At 36.2% G+C, this 12088-nt stretch overlaps 1 protein-coding gene and 1 long non-coding RNA gene across 5 annotated transcripts in view; one reads left to right on the top strand and one right to left on the bottom strand.

Annotated features, from left to right (window-relative positions):
• LOC145675746 (uncharacterized) overlaps nucleotides 1-12088 on the bottom strand; it is a 190565-nt gene that overhangs the window by 79483 nt on the left and 98994 nt on the right. The gene's annotated exons all lie outside the window — the stretch shown is intronic.
• The window catches only part of LOC145675747 (uncharacterized), a 37726-nt gene continuing 26744 nt past the window's right edge, over nucleotides 1107-12088 (top strand). The window contains exon 1 of the long non-coding RNA XR_014129206.1: nucleotides 1107-1256. This is a non-coding gene — a long non-coding RNA (uncharacterized LOC145675747). The remainder of the gene's footprint in view (nucleotides 1257-12088) is intronic.

Raw genomic sequence — 12088 nt, 5'->3', positions numbered from 1 at the left:
GTATACAGATGAGAGAAACAGTTTCACTAGGAACATTAAGGGTCTATACCTCAGCTAGGAAGTACTCGTATACAGTCGTATGGACTTCAATACTTACGTTAGTAAAGCTGACTTATTGAATGTAACACAGACTTTAAGTAAGCATAATGGGTGAAATCAACACAAGTAAATATTTTTCAACAATTAATGAATCCAAAACAATGTTTTGACACGTACACCCACAAGCCACACACATACATATATGGTGCAGGAACGCACCCACGGGGGCCCACTGGGTCCGGTCCGAATCCCCCAAAATTTTCTAACTCAACATACATTTGTACACTTCCTCAATAAAACTATATTTGTTTAACATGAAAATGATTGATGTACCATGAAAATTTGATCTTACAATTCATCTGTACTCTTTTCCGTATTCCGTAGTGGTTTGCGCCAACGCAATGCAGAGTTTGTGTTTTAGTTTGCGATAATCGCCCTAACACTTACAATTGATCGCTGCATCTTTTGCAAATAAATAAATGTAAATAAAGTATTTACGTCCCATGATTATGCCGTCTAGGCTAAATGAAGCGGTGGTGGTAAGAAATTGTGGAATGAAGAAAGTGGGAGGAAACGGGAGAACCCTGAGAAAACCCAAGTACATGGTGATTGTCCACTATAAAGCTCACTTGGCGTGAGCTAGGATCGAAGCAAGAACCCTATGCACCAGAGGTGAGCGCTCTACTACTAAGCCACGGCGATGCATCTTTTGCATTGCGTTGCGGTCCGCAAATTTTCCGTGGCACGAATGAAGTCCGTAGTCAAGTTTAGAGAAGCACAGCACATGGAATGTATAGTGTCGATGTTGTGAAGTCTGGAGACAAGAAGAAGGCATGACGATATTAATAATGCAGACAAATTTTGTTTCTGTGGCAATAACCCTTCTGCTTTTTTAACCAATATAGGCTAGATAATAATAATAATAATAATAATAATAATAATAATAATAATAATAATAATAATAATAATAATAATAATAATAATAATAATAATAAATAATAAATAATTAAGTAAAACTATTTGATCGCGAATTACTTTTGTAGTTTATGTATACCAAACACAATACGTTATCAGTAGAAATGCTAGAACAACCTGTTGTGTGTATTTCGAGTTTGCTTGCCTGAGTGGCAGGTGGCACGTTTATTTCTAGTTGCGTATACGAAGAATACAGCCCCTGGTCCAAGGTCGACGTGTTACAGGGCATTGGACTACTCAAGGTGAGAAGAAAAAAATGTTTCTTTCGTTTTTTTCTAAGTTGAATGTGTGTTTTAATAGGCAAGAGGGGTTAATTTTGCATAAAATCGTCAGATTAATATTATATGCTTTCATTAAAACAACAGAGTTAACGTTTTCTAATAATGTATCCATCTCTTCTAAGAAATAAGAAATACTGTACTATTCTACTTATTTCTAATACAATTTCAAAATTATGCATAAGTATGAAGCAGCCACCATCTATCAGACTAGTCATACAAAGGAGTAGAAAAACTTAGCTTTCCCGAAAGCGAAACTACTTGAACACCCTTTTTGAAATTAGGAGTCTGAGCAAGGAGTCTGACCAGAATTTTCACTTGCGAAAACGGGACGCACACGAATCTGCTACGGGGAGGGGGGAAGAAAACTGACTTCCAGATTGCATTTTGGGACTCAGCAGTGTTCTCAATTTACAAAATACACAAGTAAGAGTGATAACACACCATTTCTAACTTTGCGTGTACCACACAACAAATAATGGTTCCCGATTGCAGGTTCTACCCAACAATTCTTTGAACTAGTTGAACACTCAGAATTCCCATTCAATTCTCACTTGAACCACGAATACTCAATTCCCATTTGAAAATTCAGAAGTTCACGGCTGAACCTTGTACTAGTTGCGGTACGGAAGGGAGAATTTGCATTGGCGATTTATATTTTGAATAATAATTACGAGACACCTAGGTCATTTTTACTTAAAAATGGGACATTTAAGCGCCCCGTTCGAGAATCAGAAAAAACGGGACAACTGTTAGAAAAAAGGGACTGTCCCGGCTAAAACGGGACGTCTGGTCACCTTGAGTCTGAGTTTATAAATTATATTTTAGAGTAAGTTGGTTACGAATATGGAAGTAAGAGAGGGAAAAAATAGAACAGCTAACTAGATTCCTATGTCTGGGTAGAATTATTAGTGATGATATGAAGTGCGAACGTGAAGTAAAAGCAAGTATATGAATGGTAAAAAGAGACTTTAGGAGGAAGGAAATATTATTTTGTGGAACCTTGAATGAAGAGTCGAGAATAAGACTCATAACATGCTTTGTGTTTAGTATTGTACTTTATGGGGCAGAAATATGGACACTACCGGAACGCAAAAATGATGAAAAAGAATTGGAAGCATTCGAAATGTAGGTGTGGAGAAGAATTGAGAGAATTAGCTGAATGTTCGCGATGGTAAGAGAGAAAAGAACAATTCTAGATATTATTGAAAAGAGGGAGAAAAACTGCTTGGGATATTGGCTAAGAAAGGACTGTATTATGAGGGACGTGGTAGAAGGTAAGGTAGCAGGGAAGAGAGGGAGGGGATGAAGGAGGCTACATTGATGGACGATATCAAAACAGAAAAATCGTACGTGAAGACGAAGAAGTTAGCTAAAGTTCATGGAGCATGGAAGCTTCTCAGTTGCAGCAAATGACCTGCCAATGATGGCAGAATACCTATGATTATGATGATTACGAATTTCGGACGAAAATCAAACTTTACTTTCATTCTTATTCCACATTAAATGATAAGACGGAAATGCATCCTTAGGTGATTTTCGTTGGTTGGTTGACATGGAGTTTAGTGTCCCGTTCAGGACCAAGGCGATATGAGACGTGAACCTACAGATAAACGTGGGATCCAATTCGAGTTTCTCGCACCGAAGACGATTACGCAAAACGTATAATCAGGTAATTTTTGTGTGTAAACCATAAGTACGAGATATCAAATAATTTAGTTTGTATTGCAAAAAATTTAAGCAGATATATACATGCATGTATACACAGTGTAATAATATGCAGCTATGTGGTCTTTGACTGTGTGTGTGTGTTTTAGAAATGAAATTCAGTCGTAAAATCAATTGTGTGGCTGAAGTCCGGATTCTTGTGAAATAATTTTGGCTTTCGATGACAGCAGAGCAGAACAAAGTATGGCTGGTGGTCGTGAATAATCGAATTGGAGGTTTCATCAAATTTACACATTGCATAGCTCCTACATACCGAGAAAATTATTTTTAGGTGTTCATCCCTCTGTTTGTCTGAATGTCCCTCTGTCTGTACCCGATGCATATCATATGTCTAGAGGCCATACTGTTCAACGTGTCCAGACAATTTTTAAAGTTTTTTTTTTTTATAAGATCCTTAGGAATGTTTTTAATTATCCTTCTAATTTACGAAAATACAAATATTTTACTGTTTTTTTTTTTTTTTAATGTGACTTCTCTCGAATATGACTCCAGCGATTTTATTTATAATTCATAAACCAATATTTCATTTATCTTATAATATGGTACACAGCGTATGTTATTTATCGGGAAAAACCTATAAAGTGTTATTAAGTGTAGTTTACTCTTGGAGACGAGCAGGCCCGCAACCAGCCACAGAGGTTTAGGGGGCCATAAATATGTTAGGGAGGGCCAAGTCATTAAAAAATCTCGTACAAATAGCTAAATTGTGTTTTTTTTTTTTTTTTTTTTTTGGTATTAATAATAGCATTTTGTGTTAAGGTCTGGAGGGACCACGTAAAGTTAAGGGGAGCCAGGCCCCGCTAGCCTCCCCCCTCTGGTTGCGGGCCTGAAGACGAGTTCTTTTCGGCCTGTGCGGGCAATTTTGGACATATTTCATAAATAAATGTGTAATTTACGTAGATCTATAATTCTGTAACTGAAATGATTTCTAATGAAAAAGTCCACAAAAGGTAATTCACCCAATGGGGTGAGTCTTCTTCTAGTGAAATTTGTCCAAAATGCGTTTTATAGTTTTGTTTATATTTCATAAATTAGTGTTTTAGGAGTAAGTGTGAACTGATACGATTTTTTGTAAGAAATAGGAGTGACGAAGTTTAGTGCAGTGGACCATATATTTTGCTTCGTACATGTAAATTCGTGAAAAGGAAAAAAATGTTGACAGTTTTTATATTTTTGAATATTATAAAAACTATCTTTTAGATGACAAACTTTATGTAGGTCCTACATATTTTTGAACGTAATGCTATATATTATTATATGTTTGCTTATAGTCTAGCAAACTAGGTAGAATACACCATCCTCCATTTATCTATGCAGACTTGGAACAAAGTATCTTGGTGTACACTCTGCACGAATAACTCATTGACTATACGGTAATAACACATTGTTTTGCAAGTAATCAATCTTCTTACTAGCGTAAATTAATAATTATTTTAATTAGTGCATAACGTAGGTATATAGTTCAATTAAAACTTTCAGTGCAACCTTAGTTCAGTTAAAACTTTTAAAGGTGGCTGACTTGGTCTAAGTTTAATTGAACTTCTAAAGCCGTCCGGGATGGTCGTGTGACCTAAGTTTAACTAAACGTTGTAAAGCCGGCTGGTCTAAGTTCATTTAAAACTTTAAAAGCCAGCTGGTATGGTCGAATAGTCTAAATTTACGTAAAAATTTTTAAAGCTGGCTGGTATGGTCTGTTGGTAAATAAAATTATTCTTCTTTCTCATCTCAACTAGGTTGGTTGGCAACATGGTAATTTTAGAACTTTTCTCTCCTTTAGGAGAGCTGTTTTATACTTTCATAAGGTCCCTCCTTCATAACTGCATCTAGATATTCTATCCTTGGTCTTCCTCTTCCTGGTTTTCCTTCTGCCTTCCCTTTGTCAACGCCGTGATCTAGTCGGAGTGCGGAAAATGATACCCGAGCATGTTGTATGTTCTTTTCCTTATTATCTTCATGATCTGTCGTCCTGTATTAGCTTCTTTGGTACGTCTTTCTTATGACAACTTCTGAAAAGTTTTGTAGTTGTTAGAATACTAAATAATTTTGTTTATGGGATTTTTAATTCCAATATTATCGTAAATATTTTCTTTACGTTTATTCTCATTCAAATCTGTTTTGATATAATCTCAGACACGCTTATTAAAATGTCACTCATTTTTATTAAAAAAGAAAACCGATAAATATTTCTTCGTGGCATTGTTTCATTTCTGAATAGTTTCTTTCATTAATTTCATTCCAAGCTTATTAAATAATTAATCTACTGTTTTCCCTTAAAAGCTGCTGCATATTTGTCATGATTATAAGCAGTAAAGAATTATTAAGTAAGGAGAATGATTAGAACAAATTGAATATTATGTGCTGCATTCTTGTGTTTTTGTCTTAACGAAGTTGACATCAGCGCCTCTAGACGTAGTTCTTGTCGCATATTTCTTTTTCTTTGTTTTCAGTACTTAACTAAGCTCGATCATGTATATTTTATGAGCGGAATGAAAAGTATGGATATATTCTCCGGACAGATGACAGATCATGCAACTATAACTAATAATATTCTTTGTCATGCATTTTCTCCCTGTAATTAATTAAAAAAATATCAACCATATTTCTGTCTTCCGTTTTAGCTCTCAAATGTTATTCTCATAACATTTTTGTAACTGAGAATGCTTCGAATTTCATGCTTCTACAAGAATTCTCCTGAAGAATGGCGTGCATTTTATTTCTTATTTTACTTTAGGTACGAAGGGTAGATGTAGAACAAAAACCCATTGTGTGTGTTCCCCCCGTCTTTTTCTTAAATGTGAATATATTATGAAAATCGCATGAAATCGTTTTGTGTATCTATAGCAGTGCTTCCCAACCTGTTTCAACTTGCGATATTATTATTATTATTATTTGCAAATATAAAATACCATGGTAATTTTTTTTTCTGTGATTACTGATCTCACAGGGATGAAAGCTCGATCACTGGTTTTCCCCTATGCTAATTCATTATGTTTAGTTTTTATTCTAATTTTAAAATAGAAAACAATTGCAATGAAATATAGGACTCAGATTTTTAAAAATACGCTTTCTTTTTCGAAAACTGTATCCAACCTTTCACTAAGAACGAAGATCACTAAATAACGAACGAACAAACAAATGTCTTGCACTTTTAACTTTGCTGGGGGCCGCGGTGGCTCAGTGGTAGAGCGTTCACCTCTGGTGCTTGGGGTCCCGGGTTCGATCCCAGCCCCGCCAAGTGAATTTGTGGTGGACAAACACCGTGTGCGTGGGTTTCCTCGGGGTTCTCCCGTTTCCTCCACTTTCTTCATTCCACCATTTCATTCATTACTCATCATCACCGTTTCCTTTAGCCTAACCGGCATAACGGTGGGGCGTAAAACTCAATTTCATTTCATTTTTAACTTTGCTGTTTTAACCAAAACCAGTGCATATTATTGCAATCACACAGCTTGCGATGCGTCGAAGTCAAAACACACCTGTTGAACAAAGTGGTGTTCTGTCATTCACGTGCGAATGAGTGTTCTACGAACGTTCACTTGACGCTTACCGTACAAGTGCTTCCATTTCTCGGTGTTAGTATGACTCTCAATTGAAGCGTAACATAGCAGCTAACCATGGAAATGTGTACGAGCCGAAATACTGTCTGCTATACAGTAATTGATGTAGAATAATATATTACAATTACAATTACGATCCATGGTAGAAATTCATAGTAATGTGAAATACAAAAATATACATTTTTTCCTATGTCTTGCAATTTGGTTGCTATAGAATTAATAGTTTTGTTTCGATTTCCTCGTGACACACCAGCGGTCCATTGGTGGCACACCAGTGTACCGCGGCACACCGGTTGGGAAACGCTGATCTATAGGAAAGTAGGCAACAAGAAAAATCTCACTAACGAAGAAGTAATACAACAGTTTGCGAAAAAAGAAAAAATGAATAAGCAGTGTTCTGACTTTTAGGAGCTGGTAACTGTGATTGTCAGCGATGCCAAACGGGAACTTAATCCCATATCAAAAGACATTTTTTTTCTCACGCTCGAACGTAGCAATAGGAACTAAATACACGTTTCTGATTTGTTGCAGTTTGCGATTGTCTTAACCTTCTGGTGCATGTATTGTGTATAAAAGTAATAGAAGAAAATTGTCACTTTGTATTTTCATAAAAATAAAAAGATAATTATGTTTTGGTTACGTTTCATAAGAACATGAGGCATATTGTTTTCACGCGCTACCCTAAAAAAAAATATCCATTTTGGTTACAAGGAAGCGGATGAGGTTCGAAGTTGGACCACCCGAGTGTGACGTAATGTAACTGGGCATTATCATGGGGGTAAAGGAAGAACAAAACGAGGCCTGCGGGGCGTCATTTAGGGGGGCAGGAGGAGGCAATTGCTTCCCAAGAGTTTGAGGTTTACGTATACTTTAATAATCGATTGTCTACTAATATATTAGTACAAAAAGGTGAAAGTCTTACGTCAGTGATGCTCTTGCCCTCCTCAAGCGAAGTCGGAAATGACGCCCCTGTTTTAACTCCCTTCGCTCGCTGACGCTCAGTCAACTGTTTCTTAGCGTAAGTGAATCACTTTTAATGCATTACATATTACTTCCAAAGACAAATTAGTATTATTTTTTTTATCAAATTTTAATGCTAAAAGAATTATGAAAATTCAATAAAATAAAATAAAATAAAATAAAAACTTTCCTCGGGACGGGTTTGAGCTCACGCCAAAAGTTATTTTCATTACTAGTCCGTTCGCTAACACGCTCCGAAACGAGAACCGATGGCGATAGGCGTTTGATTTGTGCTATATGTATGCTACGTGGCGAGAAACGGATAACTTCAGCCAATCAGAACCGTGTATTTAGCTCCTATAGCTAGGGTCTAGCATGATTGAAATATATGCTATCGAAAGGCAGAAGTTCCCATTTTGCTCTTAAATTTTCCATGTGCTATACTAATTACAAATAAATAAATCGAAATTTATAAAATATGAAAATTAAAATTATCGTATGTCACTTACTTTCTTCAATATTTGAATGAATTATTCGTAAATTCCGAAGTTGTATATTTGTGAAATATTTGATGAATGAATAGTTCTTAACTAAAATAGACTATTGAAAACGTTGATAAAAACAAGTACATTTTGTTGCTAAATTTAGTATTTTCTTTGGTTTTTTCTGCCCTGGTATTTACTAGACGTTATTAAACTGGACAAAACATCATTCTCAAGTTATTTCATGTGGGGCGTTTTGAAAATTGTGTTTCTCGTTTGTAGTTTAGTTTCTTCCATTCATTATTTTTTAAAGAAATTCTAGAGTACAATGTACATTCCTTGGTGCTTTTTTTTTTTTTTCAAATTCACAAGTTACTGCTGGAATCCGTTCCACACCAACATGCACTCTTCAATAACAAAATTTAGATTTCATGTGTATTTAAGTGCCATTAGCCTACTTTCCGCTCATAGACATTTTTTTTTTCTTTTTGCGTCGATGAAATAAATGTATGAAAAATCCCATAGATGCTGTCAATTTTGACGAAAATTCCCTTTATCCGTATTTGAGAAAGTAATGTCCAGACTAGAGACCTGCACGGGCCGAATTTTTCGGCCCGAGCCCAATCCAGCCCGAATGTACGTAGGCCCGGCCCGATGGGTTTTTTAAAATTCTTGGCCCAAGCCCGGCCCGGGCCCGATAAATTTTCGAAGTTTCATTTTGTAACATTTTTCACGGACATACTTCTACAACGTTTGCCTTAATTCTAATTATCGTTTAACGAATATCAATAATAATTAAAGAATTGCAATTAATCGGCCCCAGCCCGACCCGACCTGAAGAGAAATCAGTGTCGGCCCGCCCAAGCCCGGCCCGGTCCAAAGAAATAATAGAGTCGGCCCGCCCAAGCCCGGCCCAAACATCCCATAAAATGGGATTTCTCCCCGAGTTGGCATTGCTGTTTTCTGTTTGCATTGTTATTGCAAGTAGTATGTGCTTAACTCTTAGGAGAAATTAAAACCATTAGAAAAAAAATTGCCTCAGGAGAACAAAAACATCCATTATTATATAAATTATGTAAATTCATATTAATCAACCCTACCTTTTAGGCTCCGTATCCTATTGCTTTAAACTTTTCTCTAATATGAGGTTAAAATATAAATTTTTAGCTCAAAAGAGTTTACCTCCTTCCTACAGCTGTTCATTAGAGTTGTTCATCACGAGACGAGAATCGAGAAAACAAGTATTTTTTTTTTAAATCGAGACGAGACGTTACAAGAAATGTCACTCATTACGTGAGCAACAGTAGTTTACGCAACTCATGGATCTCAAACACGAATTTAGTGTTATGTAATTCACAGTATAAAACCTATAAATTGATCGTACAAACACAATGAAGTGCATTTATCAACGTTTAATGATACACAAGTCAGTACATAATATACTCTAATAATAAATATGATTTAAATATTATATAGTCCTCGTGGCGCGGAAGGATGCTGATAGCTTCTAAAACGTTTTTCAGTCCTATGCACCCTTCAAACCAAGGATGTTATAAAATAGAGGATCTGCCCATACAACAAAATCGTGAAGCCACACGTCACAGCTTTGCCACACCTACTCTGCCCAATCCGCGCCACTAAGATCGCAATGTTTCGAGCCAACAATCATGGCGGAAACGAGAGTAGCCAATCAGACGTGTCGACTCAGACGATGCTCGGTTGTTTTTTGGCTTAATTGAGTACATATTATGAAGATAGGTATGGGCAGATCCTCAAATACAAGGTATGGGCTTCAAACACAAACCGCGTAGCTCGATGTTGTATCACTGCGCGCACGACTATTTGCTGATTGGTGAAGAGGAAATGGTTTTGTCTGTTTCCCGCAATATTTCTGCTGCAGCACGTGCATGTATTTCTGCCACTGCGATGTGGATTACTCGTCTCACGCTCACACCATCGCCGTGATATGAGGCAAAATACCCGATACTATATAATACCCCCCTCCTTTAAGAGCAACTGAACATTGTTATTTTTCTCCAAATTGTAATTACTGATGAAACTACAATGAATTATGTCAAATTATCAACTGAACGATAAAGAGATGGCTCTGGTATGTAACAGCAAGCTATTTATCATCATGGGAGATTATTTCTTTTTCATCTGTTCCCTAAATCGTTACGTGTGTCCATGGAAAGAGATGGTACTTTTCCCGCTTAAGTTCAATTTCTTGATGTGCTTTCTTACATTCTATAGCATACGAACATAGAAATAGTAACTTCAGTACTACAAAGTAAGTAAATAAATAAATAATATATATATATATATATATATAGTATTCTATGAGAACATGAAGAAACATTAGGACATCTGCTCAGTGCATTGTAGACAGCATCTTCTGAACATTAGTGAATTTGTCTACGTTTTACTTTCATGGCCTCTATTTTTCTTCTTTTTTCATTTGTTTCTGTTTACTTACCTGAGATAAGTGAAAAAAGAACTTTAGACACTTTTTGATATTGATATTTGTAAGTTTTATAATAGCAATAGGACTTACTATTTGGCTTTCAAGATACTGTCGAATTTTACACATTTTTCCCTTTACGTTGGTCTTCTTTACCTTGATTCGAGACTTTTAAATTTTATCCTATTTTTCATTGGAAAAAAAATCTGTAATTCAACAAGATATAACTATGATAATTAAATTTGAAATTCATCGTAATATGGCCCATGGCAAACACTTTACCATTTTATATCGTAAAGGTCAGATCCACTGGTATTGTAACAGAGCGGTGCTTGAGCGATTGACCGTAGAAATTCAAACTCCATTAGCGATAATTTCACAGTCTTGTTTTATTACAAATGTAAACTCTTTAGTCAGTGGAGAAGAGGGCATGGATTATGAGTCAGAGTTGAAGACGATGGGTTTTGGTGGGTCAGAATGGGTCATGGTGGGTTGTGGATGGGTGTGGATCAGATTAGGTTACGGTAGGTCATGAATCCAGTGGATGGTTGGTCAGTGGGTCATGGATCAAATTTTCATTGACCCTGCTGGATGGGCCCCTTCCGCTCTCCATGCAGCTCCGCCACTGTAGCCACTCTCTAGCTTTCGAATATGGCTATTCTGTCCTTACTCATTGTTACTTCCATATTTTGATTGGAAATATCCGAAATACAAAGTACAGTGAAGTACGGAAGAAAACATACTCACTGATGTGATAATTACGACTGTAACTAAGGCTAGTGGAACAACAATAAAACTATATAGTACAGAGCAAGAGCGCCCATCAGGGGGGAAAAGTAGGGCGCTCGCCCCCCTAAAAGAAAGTCGTGCTTGGGAATATCGAAGCCCAATAGTATTTTTACATTAGTTATAGCAAAATTTAAAACTATATTTGAAACCTCGCTTATACCCTCCCCCCTATGGAAATCACAACATGGGCGCCCTTCGTACAGAGTGATGTCTTCATCTGCCTATAACTATTCTTATCTTTTGGTCCTTTTGTTTTCACAACAAATTGCAAAATAACAATTGTCAATTGTGGCATGATATCACACCTATTGTTTCACATAATAAATTATATTCTTAAGGGACCCTGCCCAGTTCATTTAATTGTTGCTTATTTTCTGGAAATTTAATTAATCTGCATTTTGTTGTGAATGTTCCACCTTTTTACCTTGGTAGTGTCACATTATGCATTCATTAAAGTTTCCATAATAATGAACAGAATTATCATACGGTATTTTATATTTTATTTTTTCCCCTGATTTTTTACCTTTTAGGAAACAGAATTGTTTTACATACGAGAACACTGTCAGCTTTATGTGTCATTGTTGAGGCGTAGTTCTTAAGTGTGGCATTTATATATATTGTTCATTTACATAATAAGTGTAATTTTCTGCTAATAAAGTTTTGTTGCCGTTTATGAACATGTAGCGTATAATAATGTTTTATTATTGTTTCGTGAATGGTTGTGGTTATGCTTGCTTGGTGTTCCTGTATTCGTAAAGGCGCTCTGCATTTTTACTTTCGAGTGACGATAAGAGAAGAAAGTATGGTGATATTGAAACA

Source organism: Thermobia domestica, chromosome 18, assembly GCF_964235325.1.
Source record: "Thermobia domestica chromosome 18, izTheDome1.hap1.1, whole genome shotgun sequence".
Taxonomy (NCBI): domain Eukaryota; kingdom Metazoa; phylum Arthropoda; class Insecta; order Zygentoma; family Lepismatidae; genus Thermobia; species Thermobia domestica.
The sequence above is the reverse complement of the archived record's forward strand: the minus strand, read 5'-3'. Positions and strand labels throughout refer to the sequence as shown.